This window comes from Dermacentor silvarum, chromosome 1 (genome assembly GCF_013339745.2).
Source record: "Dermacentor silvarum isolate Dsil-2018 chromosome 1, BIME_Dsil_1.4, whole genome shotgun sequence".
Taxonomy (NCBI): Eukaryota; Metazoa; Arthropoda; class Arachnida; order Ixodida; family Ixodidae; genus Dermacentor; species Dermacentor silvarum.
In genome coordinates, this window is record NC_051154.1 from 397,685,490 (window position 1) to 397,709,440 (window position 23,951).

The 23,951-nt window shown below is 47.8% G+C and overlaps 6 non-coding genes across 6 annotated transcripts; all 6 read left to right on the plus strand.

Annotated features, from left to right (window-relative positions):
• The first annotated feature begins 9,663 nt into the window (after positions 1–9,663).
• On the plus strand, positions 9,664–9,735 carry Trnam-cau (transfer RNA methionine (anticodon CAU)). Its single transcript has one exon. It is a non-coding gene; the product is annotated as a tRNA-Met (tRNA).
• Positions 9,736–9,912: 177 nt separating this feature from the next.
• Trnam-cau (transfer RNA methionine (anticodon CAU)) lies at positions 9,913–9,984 on the plus strand. The gene has a single exon. It is a non-coding gene; the product is annotated as a tRNA-Met (tRNA).
• Positions 9,985–22,290: 12,306 nt separating this feature from the next.
• Trnam-cau (transfer RNA methionine (anticodon CAU)) lies at positions 22,291–22,362 on the plus strand. The gene has a single exon. It is a non-coding gene; the product is annotated as a tRNA-Met (tRNA).
• Positions 22,363–22,539: 177 nt separating this feature from the next.
• Positions 22,540–22,611, plus strand: Trnam-cau (transfer RNA methionine (anticodon CAU)). Its single transcript has one exon. It is a non-coding gene; the product is annotated as a tRNA-Met (tRNA).
• Positions 22,612–22,788: 177 nt separating this feature from the next.
• Positions 22,789–22,860, plus strand: Trnam-cau (transfer RNA methionine (anticodon CAU)). The gene has a single exon. It is a non-coding gene; the product is annotated as a tRNA-Met (tRNA).
• Positions 22,861–23,037: 177 nt separating this feature from the next.
• Positions 23,038–23,109, plus strand: Trnam-cau (transfer RNA methionine (anticodon CAU)). The gene has a single exon. It is a non-coding gene; the product is annotated as a tRNA-Met (tRNA).
• Positions 23,110–23,951: the final 842 nt, after the last annotated feature.

Below are 23,951 nucleotides of genomic sequence, written 5' to 3' on the forward strand. Positions count from 1 at the left end.
GCAGAAACGAACCTTCGCCAGCAACTGCAATTTTTCATCAGCATGGAAAGTGTCCAGCCTGGTGTGTATGTTAACGAAATAAAGGAAGTGAAAGCCGAACTCGAAAGGATAGACTCTGAGAAATACAAAGCCGCCGTTGTGCGATCAAGGTCTGAGAAGCTGTGGGCGGGAGAAGCGCCAACAAAACGAGCTCTCTCAGACGAGAAAAGGTACGCATGTCGGAAGGAAATCCGCCAGCTAGCTAAAGGCAATGACATCACGTCCGACAAAACGACATCAAGCAAGGGATCGTCGATCACTTCAAAGCCTTCTTAGGTCAGCCACGCGAACCTAAAGATGGCTACCAGACGGAATTCCTTTCACTTGATGCCTAAGCTAGATGAAGAAGTTAAGGACACGGCTAGAACATCCCATTACCCTGAGTGAGATAGAGTGCGCAATAGACGAGTTGGCGCCCGGTAAAGCACCTGGGCCTGATGGCTTAGGGGCTACTTTCTATAAAACGTTTAAGTCAGCGCTGGCTCATGTCCTCCATCTAGTTATCAGCGAAGCGTATGACCGAAAAAGATTGCCCTTGTCTTTCACAACCTCGCATATCGTGCTAATCCCGAAGAGTGATGACGAAAAGAAACGTTTGTTGCCAGGCTCATATCGCCCGATAACTCTAGCCAACGTTGACTATAAGGTATTCACGAAAGTTTTAGCGAAACGACTGCAAAGTGTCATAAAAACATTGGTAGGGCCTCACCAGACTTGTGGCATTAAAGGCCGCAGTATTACAACAAATGTACACGTGGTTCGAAGTGTGCTAGAGTGTTGCGACGCGATTGGCGATTACGTCGCGATGATGCAGATAGATTTGGCGAAAGCCTTCGACCTCGTCTCGCACAAGGCTCTACTATGCATACTCGAACATACGAACGTTGGCAGTGTCATAACGGAAGGCGTAACGATGGCGTACAAAGACTGCTCAACGCGAATCATTGTTAATGGGGAGCTCACCGATAGCTTTCGTGTGCTCTCGTCGGTGCGTCAAGGATGCCCGCTTTCGCCCCTTCTGTTTGCTGCTTATCTCGAGCCACTCTGTTTGGCCATTAAAAACAACGACCGCATAGCAGGCTATCGACTACAGGCAGCACACGTTAAAATATTGGCGTATGCAGACGACATCGCGATTCTCTGCACAAATAAAGCCAGTATTAAAGAGGCAACTACTGTAGTCGAAAAATTTTGCGATTCAGCTGGAGCCCAGATAAATTGGGATAAAAGTTATGGCTTCTGGCATGGGAGTTGGGAAGACACGCCCGAGACCTTTTCTCGATTGAATTGGTCAAAGTTACCTACACAGTACCTGGGGGTGCCTCTCGGAAGTTACCGTGAGGCCGAACCGTACTGGCTCGACCAAGCTTCGAGAGCAAAGGAAAAGGCTGACGGTTGGAGAGGAAAGCAATTGTCAATGTTTTCTAGAGCCACTGTTTGCAACCTCTTTTTAGTTTCAAGATATGGTATGTTATGAATGTGTTGTGTGCTGCGCGGGTAAGCGTACAAAAAATTCACCGCATTTTCGCTACTTTCATTTGGGCCTCTACCTGGGAGAGGACGAGTCGAACAAACTTGTTTCTCCCGGTCAAGAAAGGTGGGCTGGGTCTGGTTCACTTGTTTTTGCGACAAATTGTGTCACGCTTTGTGTTTCTGCGGGATCAAAATGATCTCTTTCTTCGAACAATAGTACAAGTACGGCTGGGCAGACTTCTTCCAGGATTCGTTGTTTCGTCGGCTCAGAACATGCCGGGAACTGTGAAAGGATACCTGCGTGAAGTGGTGATGTCATATAGGATGTTAAATGTGCGTTTCTCACAGCAGTATCTGTCCACCGTTACAAAGAAAAAATTGTACAGAGATCTTGTGGACACGATGCTCCCCGTACCTTTGTACCGCTCGCCACACCGTGGAGGCCCCGGACAGGACGTGCTAAAAAGAGTTAAGAAAATGCCAGTACGGCCATCGACTAAGTCCTTTCTTCTTCCAATTACATTCAAACACACTTCCCGTTAAGACCTGGCTTCATAGCAAGGGTATTTTCATCCCCTGGAACACCAACTGCTTTTTATGTAAAAAACCAGAAACAATAGAACATGTTTTCCTAGATTGCTGGGACCCGATCTTTCACTGGGACGTTCTGCAGAGAACGCTGAAGAAGGAGTTACCCCTGGACCCGTATGGGATACGCTTTTTGCCAATAGATACCTCAGAGCAAGTACCGTACGACCTCATTATGGTCCTGGGCCTCCACGTTATGTGGAAAACTCGCATGCAATTTGAACATGCAGACTTGGTTGTAATACCGGTGCGAGAACACTTCATTGAGAGTGTTGTTTACGTGAGAGACGCTTACAAATCACTGCCTGATCCACCACAATGGATGTCTGTACTGGATGAACTGGTGTCACTGAAAAGATTTTAGTGCTGTGCTAGCCAAAGTATGGCTGGCACGTTTTATCCTTTGTAACCTATGAGTTTGTACGTCGAAGACGGCAATAAAGAAAAAAAAAAGCAGATTGGCGCAGTGGAAGCGTGCTGGGCCCATAACCGAGAGGTCCGTGGATCGAAACCACGCTCTCCTAGAGATATTTTCATTTTTCTCACATTTTACAGAAATATCTAATCAGCGCGTTATTTCATGTCGGCGTGCAATATTGTATGCCGTGAATCGGACTCATGCACGACGCCTCCTTTCCGCGCTTTAAGAAGCTTAAATCGTTTATTACAAAAGTGAGCGAATTTACGCGCATTAACAGTAAAGCAGATTGGCGCAGTGGAAGCGTGCTGGGCCCCTAACCGAGAGGTCCGTGGATCGAAACCACGCTCTCCTAGAGATATTTTCATTTTTCTCACATTTTACAGAAATATCTAATCAGCGCGTTATTTCATGTCGGCGTGCAGTATTGTATGCCGTGAATCGGACTCATGCACGACGCCTCCTTTCCGCGCTTTAAGAAGCTTAAATCGTTGATTACAAATGTGTGCGAATTTACGCGCATTAACAGTAAAGCAGATTGGCGCAGTGGAAGCGTGCTTGGCCCATAACCGAGAGGTCCGTGGATCGAAACCACGCTCTCCTAGAGATATTTTCATTTTTCTCACATTTTACAGAAATATCTAATCAGCGCGTTATTTCATGTCGGCGTGCAATATTGTATGCCGTGAATCGGACTCATGCACGACGCCTCCTTTCCGCGCTTTAAGAAGCTTAAATCGTTGATTACAAATGTGTGCGAATTTACGCGCATTAACAGTAAAGCAGATTGGCGCAGTGGAAGCGTGCTGGGCCCATAACCGAGAGGTCCGTGGATCGAAACCACGCTCTCCTAGAGATATTTTCATTTTTCTCACATTTTACAGAAATATCTAATCAGCGCGTTATTTCATGTCGGCGTGCAATATTGTATGCCGTGAATCGGACTCATGCACGACGCCTCCTTTCCGCGCTTTAAGAAGCTTAAATCGTTGATTACAAATGTGTGCGAATTTACGCGCATTAACAGTAAAGCAGATTGGCGCAGTGGAAGCGTGCTGGGCCCATAACCGAGAGGTCCGTGGATCGAAACCACGCTCTCCTAGAGATATTTTCATTTTTCTCACATTTTACAGAAATATCTAATCAGCGCGTTATTTCATGTCGGCGTGCAATATTGTATGCCGTGAATCGGACTCATGCACGACGCCTCCTTTCTGCGCTTTAAGAAGCTTAAATCGTTGATTACAAATGTGTGCGAATTTACGCGCATTAACAGTAAAGCAGATTGGCGCAGTGGAAGCGTGCTGGGCCCATAACCGAGAGGTCCGTGGATCGAAACCACGCTCTCCTAGAGATATTTTCATTTTTCTCACATTTTACAGAAATATCTAATCAGCGCGTTATTTCATGTCGGCGTGCAATATTGTATGCCGTGAATCGGACTCATGCACGACGCCTCCTTTCCGCGCTTTAAGAAGCTTAAATCGTTGATTACAAATGTGTGCGAATTTACGCGCATTAACAGTAAAGCAGATTGGCGCAGTGGAAGCGTGCTGGTCCCATAACCCAGAGGTCCGTGGATCGAAACCACGCTCTCCTAGAGATATTTTCATTTTTCTCACATTTTACAGAAATATCTAATCAGCGCGTTATTTCATGTCGGCGTGCAATATTGTATGCCGTGAATCGGACTCATGCACGACGCCTCCTTTCCGCGCTTTAAGAAGCTTAAATCGTTGATTACAAATGTGTGCGAATTTACGCGTATTAACAGTAAAGCAGATTGGCGCAGTGGAAGCGTGCTGGGCCCATAACCGAGAGGTCCGTGGATCGAAACCATGCTCTCCTAGAGATATTTTCATTTTTCTCACATTTTACAGAAATATCTAATCAGCGCGTTATTTCATGTCGGCGTGCAATATTGTATGCCGTGAATCGCTCTGATGCACGACGCCTCCTTTCCGCGCTTTAAGAAGCTTAAATCGTTGATTACAAATGTGTGCGAATTTACGCGCATTAACAGTAAAGCAGATTGGCGCAGTGGAAGCGTGCTGGGCCCATAACCGAGAGGTCCGTGGATCGAAACCACGCTCTCCTAGAGATATTTTCATTTTTCTCACATTTTACAGAAATATCTAATCAGCGCGTTATTTCATGTCGGCGCGCAATATTGTATGCCGTGAATCGGACTCATGCCCGACGGCTCCTTTACGCGCTGTAAGAAGCCTAAATCGTTTATTACAAATATGAGCAAATTTACACGAATTAACGGTAAAGCAGAGTGGCGCAGACATTTTGCTTCCGGCCACCGAGCGTGACGGTTCGTGAATCATGGCCTCTCCCGGGGCATCGACAGCGCTCACTTTTGGCCGCGGAAACAGCACCAACGACGAAGAGAAGGATTACCCTTTTATTTTGCCGCAACTGCCTAAAGGACGAGTGGCTACTAACACCGTGTTTTTACACGGGGATGTACGTGCGAGACCATACAGGGTCGAGGACTTCAGAGACGCCCTACTGCCGACGGGCTTGCTGCCTTGCGGGGTATGCATAGGGGCGTACGAGATCAATCACGTGTGGGCGGTGACCCTTAAGGATGCGGCCACCAAGAAACGGCTGGTGGCCCTGAAGGAACTTCAAGTGAAAGGACGACGGTGCGTCATCGGCGACCCACAGGACCAGCAGGTGAAGCTTCGGCTTCACTGGCTGCTGTATGGCGTTGCCGACGATGACGTCCGGGCGGCGTTTGCGCCTTTTGGCAACGTGGACGAGGTAAGCCAGGAGAGGTGGCGTGTCCAAGGTATGGGGGACAAGACCTCTACCACGCGGACCGTGCTCCTCAAGCTGAAGACCGGCGTCAAAGTAGGGGACCTTCCACATCAGGTCCGCGTCGGCGGAGAGCTCGCTTTGGTGGTCGGTCGCGGTCGGCCCATGCAGTGCTTGTGTTGCCAGGGCACTGGGCACGTCCGGCGAGAGGGTAAGGTGCCGCGCTCCTCCCGTTGCAGACGTTTTGGGCACGTCGACGCCGACTGCGTGAAGACGTACGCAACAGCGACAGGCCGAGCAGTGAGTGAAGCGGCAGCCGAAAATCTGATGGATGCAGCCGAGGCTGAAGACGCCGCTAAGGGAGCCGGAGACCAAGTGCCGCCAGCGAAAACAAGTACCGTGACAGTGCCGGAGAGCGCTGAAGCCAAGGTGGTCGAAGCTGATGAGCAAGTGACTGGACCGGCACGGGTCGACATGGAAGCTGTCCTTGGAAAGGAAGGTGCGAGTAAAGGCGAAAGTGATGACGACGATTCAGAAATGGAGCAGAGCGAGGCTGCCAACGACGGTGACCGGGCTGCTAGTCTCGGTGGAACCTTCAAGCGCCCCCGAGACGACGCTGGAGACAAGGATAACGTAGCATCCAGCACCGGGGATGGGCCGCCGGCAAAAGCGCCTCTTGGGAGGCGTTCGGGTTTCAAACCCAAACCGAATGTTCCGCCCGAGAGAAGGCCTGGGGACAAAGCGCAGCACACCACGAACAACGCCGGGAAGCCGGGCGGCTCCGGAGGCGGCTAGTTGAGGGCTAGTCGTGAAAGGTAAGCACCATGCTCCGGGCCTACTTCATTCTTTAGTACAGTATGGCACCTGACCCGTCTCTCAGTATTGCCACACTAAACGTGCGAGGCTTGGCGGATAGCCGTAGGCAAAGTCAAGTCCTGCGGTTGGTCACTGACCAAGACATAGACGTTCTAGCTGTCCAGGAGACCAAGGTAGACGGGGAGGAAGAGACCGGGAGCATGGTGCGGCGTTTCACGACTAGATATTATGCAGTCGTGAGCCACGCGGTAGGGACGTCCGCTGGATGTGTCCTGTTGGTTAAGAAGTTACGAGAGCTGGTTGTTCAAAGTGTGTTTTCATGTCAGTCGGGAAGGATTGTTATTTGCGATATTGTGTTTTGTAAAGTTGAATTCCGAGTTATACGCATATATGCGCCAAATGGGGTAGAAGAACGTGCATTATTTTTTTTTCGAATCTTTTTCAGTATATTAGCAGTGAAAAGTGCATGCTTTTGTTGGGGGATTTCAACTGTGTTTTGAGTGCTCTGGATAGATGCAATAATGGTGGTATCCGCGATAAAAGCAGTCATATATTGTATAGGCTGATAAGCGAAAGTGAACTAGACGATGTGTGAGTGTCTGGAGGGTGAGCGGGAAGTGATGTATACGCGATTTCAAGGCAGTAGCCATGCGCGGTTAGACCGCTTGTACATGTCACAGGACATGATTCCAAAGTGCCACAGTTATTCTGTTGCACCTGTGTCGTTCTCAGATCACTGCTTGGTGATGTGTACCATAGGAATGAAGAAGAGTCAATCTTTTAACTGGGACCAATGGAAAATGAATGCCTTACTACTAAAAGACGCCCCCATTTGTAGACGCATTTCATGAGGCCGTTATGGAAGTAAGCGATGAATGTATTGAAACAATAGCAGAGAAATGGGAATGGTTCAAGGAGAAGGTAAAAATGAAAGCAATAGAAAGATCGAGCTGCTTAAAGTTTGAGAGGGAAATGAAAGAACAAGACTTACGAAAGAGACTTAATCAGCTGATAGCGCTGGAGTGCGAAGAGCCAAGGGCGTATAAGCAAGATATTCGAACCATCAAAGAAAAAATCGAACAGTTGGACAAAGAATGCTATCAAGGTGCGATTGTGCGCGCAAGAGCAAACGCATTAGTAGCGGAGGAGACGCCCACCAAAAGGGCGCTTGGACTTGAAAAAGCTCATGGTCGACGTAATCATGTCGATAAGATCTTGTGGAATGGCACACTCGTCGACGATAATAAGAGCACAAGCCGAGCGTTTTTAGAGTATTACCAGTCACTGTTTGCATATCAAGAAGCCAATGTAGATGAGTTCAAAAGGGTCTTTCTCAGTCGCATGCCGCGATTGAGTGACGATACGAAGGACCTATTAGAAGGCAATATAAGAGAACACGAAGTCGAAAAACCAATAAATGATTTGAACAATGGCAAATCACCCGGACCTGACGGTCTGAACGCGTGTTTTTATAAAACCTTCAAGAAAGAACTGTCGCCCCTGCTAACAGACCTGTTTAACGCAGCGTATGTGAACAAAGCTTTGCCGCCTTCTTTTGGTAAAGCGCATGCCATCTTGATACCTAAGAGTGACAAAGCGGAGAAACTTAGGCTCGTGACATCTTATAGGCCGATATCTTTAACCAATGTCGACTATAAGATTTTCATGAAGGTTTTGGCAGCCAGACTTCAAAGCGTCATCAAAGAAATAGTCGCAGACGACCAAATGTGTGGGATCAAAGGGAGGTCAATTTGTTCGAATATTCACACGATGCGGTGCGTGCTCGAGTGCTGTGACATCACTTACGATGGCGTCGCAGTGCTCCAGCTTGACCTAGAGAAAGCGTTTGACTGTGTGTCTCATGATATTTTGTTTGCCATTCTGGGTCACGTTAATGTAGGTGCCATCATCACTGAGGGAGTGGCATTAACGTATCAAAACTGCACAACACGCTTAATTGTGAATAAATCATTGGGGGCCCACATTAACGTCACGCGTTCTGTGCGTCAAGGCTGCCCCCTCAGTCCTCTTTTGTTTGCAGTTTACATTGAAACGATGTTTGGCGATAACTGAGAATGATCAAATACGCGGTTATAGCTTGGCAGCCACAGAAGTCAAGCTCCTAGCATATGCCGATGATATCGCCGTGTGTTGTACAAACAGAGAAAGCGTAACGGAAACAATACGCGTGGTGAAACAGTTTTGTGATTTTACGGGCAGTAGAGTGAACTGGGATAAGTCCCTCAGTTTGTGGCACGGAGTGTGGTCCTCGGCCCTGGACAACTTTGCGAATGTGAGCTGGGTGAAAACCCCTACCAAGTATCTCGGTGTTCCCTTGGACAGTCACAAACATAGCGAGGAATACTGGACGAACCAAATAAAAGAAACAACAGAGAAAGCAGACAGGTGGAAAGGCATCAACCTGTCCATTTTCGCAAGGGCAACTGTATGTAATTTGTTTTTCATTACGAAGTTGTGGTACGTCATGCAGACGTTGTTTTGTTCAAGGGTAAATGTGCAAAGATTGCACAGAGTGTTAGCCGTTTTTATCTGGGACTCTAACTGGGAAAGATGTAGCCGAACAAATCTGTTCAGGCGGGTGAAGGAAGGTGGCCTGGGCTTGGCGCATCTTTTTGTACGACAGCTTGTCAATAGATTTTTGTTTTTTCGAGATGTGCGTGATCCATTTCTGCGTACGGTATTACAGCTCAGGTTAAGAGACGCCTTGCCGGCACTCATTATTAGTACTAATAGTATGCCAGGAACGATTCGCGGCTATCTTAAAGAAGTAGTCGACAGTGTGCGCTTTCTTTCTGTGCGTTTTTCTTTCGAGTATTTATCTGCCGTGAAAAGAAAGGCATTATATAAAGATGTATGCGATATATTTCCAGTGCCATTGTACAGAGCGATATACAGTGGAGGACCAGGACAAAATGTCCTTAAACGGGTGAAAAGAATGGAGGTGCCTACTGGGGCAAAAACATTCTTTTTTGGGCTACACACAGGAACACTGTCAGTGAAGACATTCATGGAAGAACGAGGCTTCCTTGTACCATGGGGCCCACACTGCTTGATTTGCAAACAACCTGAAACTGTAGATCATGTCTTTTTGCATTGCTGGGAAGGGGTGTACTTCTGGGACGTCCTAAAACGCACAATCAAGAAGGAGTTTGCGTTGAATCCGCATGGGATCAGGTACTTACCGATTGAGAATGAGGACGGGGATCCATACGACCTAATTATGCTCAATGGCCTCCACTGTTTATGGCGGGCACGAATGGCTGGGTACCATTGCGACCCAGATGCTAGGCCTGCTCGTATTTATTTTCGAGAAAATATGTCTCGTTTCATTGAAATTAAGAAAATGCAAGATATTGTACCCGATTGGCTGTCGAGGATAGAACCTCTGACAGCTTTAAAAGAATTTTAGTTTGACAACGCCAGTCCATGTTGGGCGGATGGCTTTCATGTTTTTCAGTATGTTTTGTAGGTGTTCTTTTTGTGATATCTGTTTCTATACTGTGTGCATTGTACATTGTCAAAGACCGGCAATAAAAAAAAAAAGCAGAGTGGCGCAGTGGAAGCGTGCTGGGCCCATAACCCAGAGGTCCGTGGATCGAAACCACGCTCTGCTACATATATTTTTATTTTTCTCACATTTTACAGAAATTTCTAATCAGCGCGTTATTTCATGTCCGCGTGCAATATTGTATGCCGTGAATCGCACTCATGCAAGACGCCTCCTTTCCGCACTTTAAGAAGCTTAAATCGTTTATTACAAATGTGAGCTAATTTACACTCCTTAACAGTAAAGCAGAGTGGCGCAGTGGAAGCGTGCTGGGCCCATAACCCAGAGGTCCGTGGATCGAAACCACGCTCTGCTACATATATTTCTATTTTTCTCACATTTTACAGAAATATCTAATCAGCGCATTATTTCATGTCGGCGTGCAATATTGTATGCCGTGAATCGGACTCATGCACGACGCCTCCTTTCTGCGCTTTAAGAAGCTTAAATCGTTGATTACAAATGTGTGCGAATTTACGCGCATTAACAGTAAAGCAGATTGGCGCAGTGGAAGCGTGCTGGGCCCATAACCGAGAGGTCCGTGGATCGAAACCACGCTCTCCTAGAGATATTTTCATTTTTCTCACATTTTACAGAAATATCTAATCAGCGCGTTATTTCATGTCGGCGTGCAATATTGTATGCCGTGAATCGGACTCATGCACGACGCCTCCTTTCCGCGCTTTAAGAAGCTTAAATCGTTGATTACAAATGTGTGCGAATTTACGCGCATTAACAGTAAAGCAGATTGGCGCAGTGGAAGCGTGCTGGGCCCATAACCCAGAGGTCCGTGGATCGAAACCACGCTCTCCTAGAGATATTTTCATTTTTCTCACATTTTACAGAAATATCTAATCAGCGCGTTATTTCATGTCGGCGTGCAATATTGTATGCCGTGAATCGGACTCATGCACGACGCCTCCTTTCCGCGCTTTAAGAAGCTTAAATCGTTGATTACAAATGTGTGCGAATTTACGCGTATTAACAGTAAAGCAGATTGGCGCAGTGGAAGCGTGCTGGGCCCATAACCGAGAGGTCCGTGGATCGAAACCATGCTCTCCTAGAGATATTTTCATTTTTCTCACATTTTACAGAAATATCTAATCAGCGCGTTATTTCATGTCGGCGTGCAATATTGTATGCCGTGAATCGCTATGATGCACGACGCCTCCTTTCCGCGCTTTAAGAAGCTTAAATCGTTGATTACAAATGTGTGCGAATTTACGCGCATTAACAGTAAAGCAGATTGGCGCAGTGGAAGCGTGCTGGGCCCATAACCGAGAGGTCCGTGGATCGAAACCACGCTCTCCTAGAGATATTTTCATTTTTCTCACATTTTACAGAAATATCTAATCAGCGCGTTATTTCATGTCGGCGCGCAATATTGTATGCCGTGAATCGGACTCATGCCCGACGGCTCCTTTACGCGCTGTAAGAAGCCTAAATCGTTTATTACAAATATGAGCAAATTTACACGAATTAACGGTAAAGCAGAGTGGCGCAGACATTTTGCTTCCGGCCACCGAGCGTGACGGTTCGTGAATCATGGCCTCTCCCGGGGCATCGACAGCGCTCACTTTTGGCCGCGGAAACAGCACCAACGACGAAGAGAAGGATTACCCTTTTATTTTGCCGCAACTGCCTAAAGGACGAGTGGCTACTAACACCGTGTTTTTACACGGGGATGTACGTGCGAGACCATACAGGGTCGAGGACTTCAGAGACGCCCTACTGCCGACGGGCTTGCTGCCTTGCGGGGTATGCATAGGGGCGTACGAGATCAATCACGTGTGGGCGGTGACCCTTAAGGATGCGGCCACCAAGAAACGGCTGGTGGCCCTGAAGGAACTTCAAGTGAAAGGACGACGGTGCGTCATCGGCGACCCACAGGACCAGCAGGTGAAGCTTCGGCTTCACTGGCTGCTGTATGGCGTTGCCGACGATGACGTCCGGGCGGCGTTTGCGCCTTTTGGCAACGTGGACGAGGTAAGCCAGGAGAGGTGGCGTGTCCAAGGTATGGGGGACAAGACCTCTACCACGCGGACCGTGCTCCTCAAGCTGAAGACCGGCGTCAAAGTAGGGGACCTTCCACATCAGGTCCGCGTCGGCGGAGAGCTCGCTTTGGTGGTCGGTCGCGGTCGGCCCATGCAGTGCTTGTGTTGCCAGGGCACTGGGCACGTCCGGCGAGAGGGTAAGGTGCCGCGCTCCTCCCGTTGCAGACGTTTTGGGCACGTCGACGCCGACTGCGTGAAGACGTACGCAACAGCGACAGGCCGAGCAGTGAGTGAAGCGGCAGCCGAAAATCTGATGGATGCAGCCGAGGCTGAAGACGCCGCTAAGGGAGCCGGAGACCAAGTGCCGCCAGCGAAAACAAGTACCGTGACAGTGCCGGAGAGCGCTGAAGCCAAGGTGGTCGAAGCTGATGAGCAAGTGACTGGACCGGCACGGGTCGACATGGAAGCTGTCCTTGGAAAGGAAGGTGCGAGTAAAGGCGAAAGTGATGACGACGATTCAGAAATGGAGCAGAGCGAGGCTGCCAACGACGGTGACCGGGCTGCTAGTCTCGGTGGAACCTTCAAGCGCCCCCGAGACGACGCTGGAGACAAGGATAACGTAGCATCCAGCACCGGGGATGGGCCGCCGGCAAAAGCGCCTCTTGGGAGGCGTTCGGGTTTCAAACCCAAACCGAATGTTCCGCCCGAGAGAAGGCCTGGGGACAAAGCGCAGCACACCACGAACAACGCCGGGAAGCCGGGCGGCTCCGGAGGCGGCTAGTTGAGGGCTAGTCGTGAAAGGTAAGCACCATGCTCCGGGCCTACTTCATTCTTTAGTACAGTATGGCACCTGACCCGTCTCTCAGTATTGCCACACTAAACGTGCGAGGCTTGGCGGATAGCCGTAGGCAAAGTCAAGTCCTGCGGTTGGTCACTGACCAAGACATAGACGTTCTAGCTGTCCAGGAGACCAAGGTAGACGGGGAGGAAGAGACCGGGAGCATGGTGCGGCGTTTCACGACTAGATATTATGCAGTCGTGAGCCACGCGGTAGGGACGTCCGCTGGATGTGTCCTGTTGGTTAAGAAGTTACGAGAGCTGGTTGTTCAAAGTGTGTTTTCATGTCAGTCGGGAAGGATTGTTATTTGCGATATTGTGTTTTGTAAAGTTGAATTCCGAGTTATACGCATATATGCGCCAAATGGGGTAGAAGAACGTGCATTATTTTTTTTCGAATCTTTTTCAGTATATTAGCAGTGAAAAGTGCATGCTTTTGTTGGGGGATTTCAACTGTGTTTTGAGTGCTCTGGATAGATGCAATAATGGTGGTATCCGCGATAAAAGCAGTCATATATTGTATAGGCTGATAAGCGAAAGTGAACTAGACGATGTGTGAGTGTCTGGAGGGTGAGCGGGAAGTGATGTATACGCGATTTCAAGGCAGTAGCCATGCGCGGTTAGACCGCTTGTACATGTCACAGGACATGATTCCAAAGTGCCACAGTTATTCTGTTGCACCTGTGTCGTTCTCAGATCACTGCTTGGTGATGTGTACCATAGGAATGAAGAAGAGTCAATCTTTTAACTGGGACCAATGGAAAATGAATGCCTTACTACTAAAAGACGCCCCCATTTGTAGACGCATTTCATGAGGCCGTTATGGAAGTAAGCGATGAATGTATTGAAACAATAGCACCCCGCAGGGGCGTCTGCGCAAGCAGGCGTTTGGTGAGTTGCGCCACCACGTACCCGAGCACAAGAGGGTTGGGCCCTCCCGCGCTTAACCATGCGTGGCTTAGCCGTGTCCGGGGAAAAGGGGATCCTGGAGGTTGAGCCGAAGCCGGGTGTTTGGACCTTTATGGCCCCCCGGCGGAGGCAACACACCTCTTTGGCCTCGGCTTCACGTAGACGGCACCCCCGGACTGACCCACCCGGGGGAAATCGGTAGTTGCCTTTTCCTGTCTCTCTCTCCAATCTTCGTCTTTCCCTATCACTTTTAATCTTTCCTGTCTTCTCATCTTTTCCATTCACTTCAACTTTTCCTGGCGGCAAGGGTTAACCTGGTGTGGCTGTCCTACCTTGGGTATACCATATTAGGTTATAGTAACGGCATACTGCTGGCGCTGTGCAGACTTGTTTACATGTTCTGCCACGTCCCCTTGTTGGGCTCCGTGGTGGGTGGCAGACGCCGTTGCCGAATAAACCACTTCTTTCCATGGGATCCTCAAACCCGTTTACAACCGATCGTGCCTCGAAAAGGGTACGCACCGACGCAACCTCGCTATTCTGGCCCAAAAATAAAGAAACTTTCCCGAAATTTCACGTCCTTCACTGTGAGCAACCATCTACGAAAGCTAGAGCAATTTCCCCATTTCTTGTGGCCAAGTGCCTAAAAGAGACCATTGGAGCTGGGTATAAGGCAACAAAAATGGCAACCGGAGATTTGCTCCTCGAACTAAAAGACAAGGAACAATACAACAAACTCGCACACCTCGTAGCCTTTGGTAACATCCCTGTTTCTGTAAGCGAACATCGAACAATGAACACAGTAAAAGGTGTAGTATCAGACGAAGACCTAATGACATTGAATGAAGAAGAACTCCTGGATGGATGGAAGGACCAAGGGTAATCCATGTGCAGCGCATCAAAATCAGACGGAATGACAACGAAATCCCAACAAAGCATTTAATACTAACTTTCAGTTCAACTACTTTACCCGAGACTCTTGAAACCGGCTACGTAAAACTTAATGTTCGACCATACATTCCGAACCCGCGACGTTGCTTCAAATGTCAAAGATTTGGTCACGCATCCCAGAGCTGCCGAGGGCAGCTTATGTGCGCAAAGTGCGGCACAACCGGTCACTCTTCTGACGATTGCAATAATGACGAGGTACATTGTGCTAACTGCGATGGCAGTCACCCTGCATACTCCAGAGCTTGTCCAGCCTGGAAGAAAGAAAAAGAAATAATTACTGTAAAAGTGAAGGAGAACATAACATTCCGTGAAGCACGACAACGTATCTCCTCTTTATTCTTGCTCAAAACATCTTTCGCCGAAGTGGTGCAACGGGGGGCGGCACCACAACGGCATCTGGCGGCAGCCCGGACCACGCCTAGCGTGCCGAGGCCAACGCCACCCGCCCCTAAGGTGGGAGCAGCCAACGCTGCCCTGCCATCTCTCAAATTGTCCACACCAGTGGCCTCTACAAGCTCCGGCAGCAGCCAGGGCACCGCAGAGGCCCCAGGGGTCCTGTCGACCTCCGGTCCGGTGAGGACGAAGACTTCGTCGCTCGAGATGAAGTCTACGCGACGCACACATCGCTCTCTGGAGCGGGTGTCCAGTGCCTCGCAAGAGGCTATGGACACCAGTCCAAGCCAAACGGCGCTAGTAGCGTCGATGGAGCGGCGAGGTTCTCTCGACCGCTCCAAAAAAGACAAAACACCAATTACAGGGCCTAACAAAGGCTCTGTAAAGTAAGTTACTCTCCTCCCTTTTGAGACACACAGCACCTTTCATTTTCCTCAAACATGAACACAATAATGCAGTGGAATGTTAGGGGACTAATCCACAACCTAGACGACATCCAAGAACTTATCAATAAATTCAATCCAAAGGTGCTGTGTGTTCAAGAAACACACCTAAACTCCAGAAACACCAACTTCCTACGTCAAAATATTGTTTTCAGAAGAGACCGCGAGGATTCTGCCTCATCATCTGGTGGTGTGGCCATCATACTTGACAGAAGTGTAGCCTGTCAGCAACTTCCACTCAATACGGCACTTGAGGCGGTAGCCGTTCGTGCTGTACTTCTGGGTAAGCTCATAACCGTATGCTCTCTCTACATACCCCCACATTATCCTTTACACAAGCATGAATTTCAGTCATTTATAGATGAATTACCAGAACCTTACCTCGTTCTTGGCGATTTCAATGCACACAGCAGCTTGTGGGGCGACACGCGTATCGATGCACGAGGACGCCTAATCGAACAATTTCTTTTCTCCTCTGGTGCGTGTCTCCTGAATAAGAAGGAACCCACCTACTACAATCTCGCAAACAAAACGTTTTCTTCCATTGATCTCAGTGTAGCTTCCCCGTCTATATTTGCTGAGCTTAAATGGGAAGTTATAAAAAATCCTTACGGGAGTGACCACTTCCCGATACTGCTGAGATCACCACTACAAAACGAACCACCACAGGCACCTCGCTGGAAGTTGGATACAGCAGATTGGGAGAAATTCCAAAGTCTGACAAGTAGTATCTCGTGGTCTGACATATCTTCGCTGGGAATTGATGCTGCTGTCGAGTATCTTACATCTCTTATAATTGATGCCGCCTCTGAATGTATACCTAAAACAAGTGGTGCGACCTGCAAACGCCGTGTCCCATGGTGGAACGACGAATGTCGGAACGCACGTAGAAAACAGAACAAAGCGTGGGGCTTGCTACGGGACTCCCCAACTGCGGAGAATCTTGTCAATTTTAAGAAGATAAAATCGCAGGGCAGAAGAACGCGTCGACAGGCCAGGAGAGAGAGTTGGGAGAAGTTTTTATCAGGCATCAACTCGTATACAGATGAGGGCAGAGTCTGGAAGAAAGTTAATAAGATAAAAGGGCTACAAACTTATTCACTCCCGTTGGTAAACACACAAGGCGACAGTCTGGAAGAACAAGCTAACTGCCTGGGAGCACATTTTGAACATGTGTCCAGCTCATCCCATTATTCGCCAACATTTAAAAGACACAAGGCTACCATAGAAAAACAGAAAATAGAAAGAAAATGCACCGGAGACGAGGCATACAACCGGCCATTTTGCATCGCTGAGCTGTATGCGTCCCTTAGTTGTTGCAACAAGTCTGCCCCAGGCTCTGACCGCATAGTTTATCAAATGCTAAAACACCTTCCCCAAGAAACAAAGAAAACGCTCCTCTGCCTTTACAATGCTATATGGTCCTCCGGCAAGATCCCCTCTGCCTGGAAAGAGGCCATTGTCATTCCTATACTGAAGCAGGGCAAGGACCCTTCGTCTGCTTCAAGTTACCGGCCTATAGCACTAACAAGCTGTCTCTGCAAACTGTTCGAAAAAATGATAAACCGCAGACTAATACACTTCCTCGAATCAAACAAATTGCTTGACCCGTACCAATGCGGGTTTCGAGAGGGTCGATCCACCGCCGACCATCTAATACGTATTGAGACGCAAATTCGTGAAGCTTTTGTCCATAAACAGTTCTTTCTGTCTGTATTCCTTGATATGGAAAAAGCCTACGATACCACGTGGCGGTTTGGAATACTTCGAGACCTCTCACACGTTGGTATACGTGGTAACATGTTAAATGTCATAGAAAGTTATTTATCTAATCGCACATTCCGTGTTCGTGTGGGAAATGCTGTATCAAGACCATTTGTGCAGGAAACTGGAGTGCCACAGGGCGGGGTGCTGAGTTGCACTCTCTTCATCGTAAAAATGAGTTCTTTGCGTCTTTACATCCCAAGAAACATGTTTTACTCTGCATACGTCGATGATGTACAGATAGGTTTCGCCTCGTGCAATCTTGCAGTCTGTGAGCGGCAGATTCAGCTTGGTCTGAACAAGGTGTCTAAGTGGGCAGACGAGAATGGATTTAGCCTTAACCCACAAAAAACCACCTGCGTCCTGTTCTCCAGGAAGAGGGGTCTGCACCCCGATCCTGACATTGAGTTGCAGGGACAACGTGTGGCCGTAAAAACAGAACATAAATTTTTAGGTGTGATTCTAGATACGAAACTTACATTTGTGGCACACATACAGTATATAAGAAACAAGTGCATGAAAACAATGAATATTCTAAAAGTGTTGTCACGCACCGTTTGGGGTAGTGACACAAAGTGCCTTTTAAATCTGTATAAGAGCCTCATACGCACACGACTAGATTACGGCGCCATAGTGTACCATTCCGCTACGCCAAGCGCCCTAAGGATGCTGGATCCTGTACACCATCTCGGCATCCGCTTAGCCACTGGTGCCTTCAGGACAAGTCCTGTGTCAAGCTTGTACGTAGAAGCGGACGTGTGGTCGCTTGACATGCAACGTTCATACTTAAGCCTTGCCTATTTCCTAAAAGTAAATTCGAACTCGGAACATCCGTCCTTCTCAATCATAAATGATATGACCAGTGCCACACTGTTTAATAACCGGCCGACAGTAAGAGAACCCTTTTCACTACGTATAAGAAAAATTAGTGCAGAAATGGATATCCCACTACTTGAAAATAATTTGATGGCCCCAGCAAATCCAGTGCCACCGTGGCAGTGGCAACTCATAGAGTGTGATACTTCGTTTGTAGAGGTCACAAAAGACGCTCCAGAGGCACATATCCAGATGCATTTTTTAGAAATCCAGTTCAAGTACTCGTCCTGCACTCAGTTTTACACTGACGCTTCCAAGTCACATGCAGGGGTTTCTTATGCAGTAGTCGGCCCATCGTTCTCCGAGTCCGATGTACTGCACCCGGAAACAAGCATTTTTACGGCTGAAGCCTATGCACTTTTATCAGCCGTGAAGAATATAGGCAAGTCAAAACTCAAACGATCAATAATATTTACAGACTCCCTAAGCGTTGTAAAAGCTATCATGACTCTACACAGACACAAAAACCCCGTACTCATTGAACTGTATTCTGCTCTGTGCAAAGCATATATGGCTAACCAGCATATTATTTTGTGCTGGGTGCCTGGCCATAGAGGCATCGAGGGAAATGTTCTGGCTGATCAAATGGCCTCATCAACTACATCGCGAGCCGTTAACCCTACAGCTTCTATCCCTGCCGCAGACCTCAAGCCCTACTTAAGAAATAATCTTCGAAGCCACTGGCAGCGCTTGTGGGATGCCGAAACGAACAATAAGCTCCATTTAGTTAAGCCACAGATAGGTCCCTGGCATCCCGTTACGAAAATACGAAGAACTAATGTCCTATTCTCTCGTTTGAGAATAGGACATACATACGGCACCCACAATTTTCTTTTAACCGGAAATGACCCACCAACCTGTGGTAGATGTGGAAAGAGGCTTACCGTGCTCCACGCCCTCGTGGAGTGCAGGGAAGCCGAAACAGAGAGAAAAAGGCACTTTCCTCTAGCGTACCGGTACTGTCTCCCTCTCCATCCCGCTATGTTTCTGGGTGACAAACCCCTCTTTAACACCAAAGCTGTCCTGGGTTTTCTTAGCGATGTTACATTGCATGTTATTTGCCCAATAGTTTCATAGCGCATCCTCTCTCCAGAGGATGCCGCTGCGATAGTAGTTTTGTATAGCACGCGTCTCCAGGCCCTTGCATTTCAAAGGGCCTGAAGAGGCAGTAATGCTTTTTGAAAGACTTATCAGTGATAAATTCTCATTTATCATCATTATCTTGCAATTTGTTCTTTCGTTTCATAGTGCACCTCATTAGCCATTGCCATAATTTTATTACATATATATTTTACGCATTTTACAGCGATTGTTTTTAGGCCCTTTTACAGCCACGACACATCTACCTTTCGCAATTCATTGCTCCATTGTCAACTTATTAACACCGGCCTGGCGCTCTTTGGCCATACCTGGCCCTTGCGCCATTAAACAACATACATCATCATTTCAGAGGACGCCGCTGCGACAGCATATTTGAAATGCACCCTCCTCCAGGCCCTTGCTTCTAAGGGTCCCTGTGAGGCAGTAGTGCCTTGTATCCCTTGCAACTTTTTTATACTATATTATATTCATTGCGCCCCTATCACGTCATTGTCATGATCTTAGTATTTTGTATTTTACGCACCTTTAGTGCGCAGGATTTTAGGCCCCTTTACAGCCGCCCTACACCTATCCACTGTCACTGATCATACCATTGCTCACTCAGTACACCACGTCTTGGCGCTCTTTGGCCATAGCTGGCCCTTGCGCCACAAAACAACATATATCATCATCATTGAAACAATAGCAGAGAAATGGGAATGGTTCAAGGAGAAGGTAAAAATGAAAGCAATAGAAAGATCGAGCTGCTTAAAGTTTGAGAGGGAAATGAAAGAACAAGACTTACGAAAGAGACTTAATCAGCTGATAGCGCTGGAGTGCGAAGAGCCAAGGGCGTATAAGCAAGATATTCGAACCATCAAAGAAAAAATCGAACAGTTGGACAAAGAATGCTATCAAGGTGCGATTGTGCGCGCAAGAGCAAACGCATTAGTAGCGGAGGAGACGCCCACCAAAAGGGCGCTTGGACTTGAAAAAGCTCATGGTCGACGTAATCATGTCGATAAGATCTTGTGGAATGGCACACTCGTCGACGATAATAAGAGCACAAGCCGAGCGTTTTTAGAGTATTACCAGTCACTGTTTGCATATCAAGAAGCCAATGTAGATGAGTTCAAAAGGGTCTTTCTCAGTCGCATGCCGCGATTGAGTGACGATACGAAGGACCTATTAGAAGGCAATATAAGAGAACACGAAGTCGAAAAACCAATAAATGATTTGAACAATGGCAAATCACCCGGACCTGACGGTCTGAACGCGTGTTTTTATAAAACCTTCAAGAAAGAACTGTCGCCCCTGCTAACAGACCTGTTTAACGCAGCGTATGTGAACAAAGCTTTGCCGCCTTCTTTTGGTAAAGCGCATGCCATCTTGATACCTAAGAGTGACAAAGCGGAGAAACTTAGGCTCGTGACATCTTATAGGCCGATATCTTTAACCAATGTCGACTATAAGATTTTCATGAAGGTTTTGGCAGCCAGACTTCAAAGCGTCATCAAAGAAATAGTCGCAGACGACCAAATGTGTGGGATCAAAGGGAGGTCAATTTGTTCGAATATTCACACGATGCGGTGCGTGCTCGAGTGCTGTGACATCACTTACGATGGCGTCGCAGTGCTCCAGCTTGACCTAGAGAAAGCGTTTGACTGTGTGTCTCATGATATTTTGTTTGCCATTCTGGGTCACGTTAATGTAGGTGCCATCATCACTGAGGGAGTGGCATTAACGTATCAAAACTGCACAACACGCTTAATTGTGAATAAATCATTGGGGGCCCACATTAACGTCATGCGTTCTGTGCGTCAAGGCTGCCCCCTCAGTCCTCTTTTGTTTGCAGTTTACATTGAAACGATGTTTGGCGATAACTGAGAATGATCAAATACGCGGTTATAGCTTGGCAGCCACAGAAGTCAAGCTCCTAGCATATGCCGATGATATCGCCGTGTGTTGTACAAACAGAGAAAGCGTAACGGAAACAATACGCGTGGTGAAACAGTTTTGTGATGTTACGGGCAGTAGAGTGAACTGGGATAAGTCCCTCAGTTTGTGGCACGGAGTGTGGTCCTCGGCCCTGGACAACTTTGCGAATGTGAGCTGGGTGAAAACCCCTACCAAGTATCTCGGTGTTCCCTTGGACAGTCACAAACATAGCGAGGAATACTGGACGAACCAAATAAAAGAAACAACAGAGAAAGCAGACAGGTGGAAAGGCATCAACCTGTCCATTTTCGCAAGGGCAACTGTATGTAATTTGTTTTTCATTACGAAGTTGTGGTACGTCATGCAGACGTTGTTTTGTTCAAGGGTAAATGTGCAAAGATTGCACAGAGTGTTAGCCGTTTTTATCTGGGACTCTAACTGGGAAAGATGTAGCCGAACAAATCTGTTCAGGCGGGTGAAGGAAGGTGGCCTGGGCTTGGCGCATCTTTTTGTACGACAGCTTGTCAATAGATTTTGTTTTTTCGAGATGTGCGTGATCCATTTCTGCGTACGGTATTACAGCTCAGGTTAAGAGACGCCTTGCCGGCACTCATTATTAGTACTAATAGTATGCCAGGAACGATTCGCGGCTATCTTAAAGAAGTAGTCGACAGTGTGCGCTTTCTTTCTGTGCGTTTTTCTTTCGAGTATTTATCTGCCGTGAAAAGAAAGGCATTATATAAAGATGTATGCGATATATTTCCAGTGCCATTGTACAGAGCGATATACAGTGGAGGACCAGGACAAAATGTCCTTAAACGGGTGAAAAGAATGGAGGTGCCTACTGGGGCAAAAACATTCTTTTTTGGGCTACACACAGGAACACTGTCAGTGAAGACATTCATGGAAGAACGAGGCTTCCTTGTACCATGGGGCCCACACTGCTTGATTTGCAAACAACCTGAAACTGTAGATCATGTCTTTTTGCATTGCTGGGAAGGGGTGTACTTCTGGGACGTCCTAAAACGCACAATCAAGAAGGAGTTTGCGTTGAATCCGCATGGGATCAGGTACTTACCGATTGAGAATGAGGACGGGGATCCATACGACCTAATTATGCTCAATGGCCTCCACTGTTTATGGCGGGCACGAATGGCTGGGTACCATTGCGACCCAGATGCTAGGCCTGCTCGTATTTATTTTCGAGAAAATATGTCTCGTTTCATTGAAATTAAGAAAATGCAAGATATTGTACCCGATTGGCTGTCGAGGATAGAACCTCTGACAGCTTTAAAAGAATTTTAGTTTGACAACGCCAGTCCATGTTGGGCGGATGGCTTTCATGTTTTTCAGTATGTTTTGTAGGTGTTCTTTTTGTGATATCTGTTTCTATACTGTGTGCATTGTACATTGTCAAAGACCGGCAATAAAAAAAAAAGCAGAGTGGCGCAGTGGAAGCGTGCTGGGCCCATAACCCAGAGGTCCGTGGATCGAAACCACGCTCTGCTACATATATTTTTATTTTTCTCACATTTTACAGAAATTTCTAATCAGCGCGTTATTTCATGTCCGCGTGCAATATTGTATGCCGTGAATCGCACTCATGCAAGACGCCTCCTTTCCGCACTTTAAGAAGCTTAAATCGTTTATTACAAATGTGAGCTAATTTACACTCCTTAACAGTAAAGCAGAGTGGCGCAGTGGAAGCGTGCTGGGCCCATAACCCAGAGGTCCGTGGATCGAAACCACGCTCTGCTACATATATTTCTATTTTTCTCACATTTTCCAGAAATTTCTAATCCGCGCGTTATTTCATGTCCGCGTGCAATATTGTATGCCGTGAATCGCACTCATGCACGACGCCTCCTTTCCGCACTTTAAGAAGCTTGAATCGTTTATTACAAATGTGAGCGAATTTACACTCGTTAACAGTAAAGCAGAGTGGCGCAGTGGAAGCGTGCTGGGCCCATAACCCAGAGGTCCGTGGATCGAAACCACGCTCTGCTACATATATTTTTATTTTTCTCACATTTTACAGAAATTTCTAATCCGCGCGTTATTTCATGTCGACGTGCAATATTGTATTCCGTGAATCGCACTCATTCAAGACGCCTCCTTTCCGCGCTTTAAGAAGCTTAAATCGTTTATTACAAATGTGAGCTAATTTACACTCCTTAACAGTAAAGCAGAGTGGCGCAGTGGAAGCGTGCTGGGCCCATAACCCAGAGGTCCGTGGATCGAAACCACGCTCTGCTACATATATTTTTATTTTTCTCACATTTTACAGAAATTTCTAATCCGCGCGTTATTTCATGTCCGCGTGCAATATTGTATGCCGTGAATCGCACTCATGCACGACGCCTCCTTTCCGCGCTTTAAGAAGCTTAAATCGTTTATTACAAATGTGAGCGAATTTACACGCATTAACAGTAAAGCAGAGTGGCGCAGCATTCTGCTTCCGGCAGCCGAGCTGAACGGTCAGCAGAGTCATGGGCTCCAATGGAGCGGCGACAGCGGCCCTAGTTGGCCGCGGAAACAGGGTGAACTGCGAAGACGACACAGGCTATCAGATTATTTTGCCTCCCCTGCCAAAAGGACGCGTGGTGTTGAACACCGTATTTTTGCCCGGTGACGTGCGAGCCAGACCCTACAGAGCTGAGGATTTTCGGGACGCTCTCGGCCCAACAGGACTGCTGCCGGAGGTGCTTGCGCTTGGGGCTTACCAGATCAACCACGTCTGGGCGGTGACCATGAACAACGCCGACGCCACGAAACGGCTGCTGGACGTCAAGGAGCTCAAGGTAAAGGGGCGGCGCTGCATCGTGGTTGACCCCCAAGACCAGCAGGTACGGCTGCGTCTTCATTGGCTGATACATGGTGTGGCTGATGAAGACGTAAGAACGGCGCTGGCGGCCTTTGGAAAGGTCGTTCAGGTCACCCGAGAGCGATGGCGGGTACAAGGAATCAGCGACAAGGGGACGACTACCCGCTCCGTGTTGCTCAAGAGCGGCGTGAAGCTGGAAGACCTCCCGCACCAAAGCAGGGTCGCAGGTGAACTGGCACTTGTTGTCGTGCCTGGCCGCCCAATGCAGTGCTTG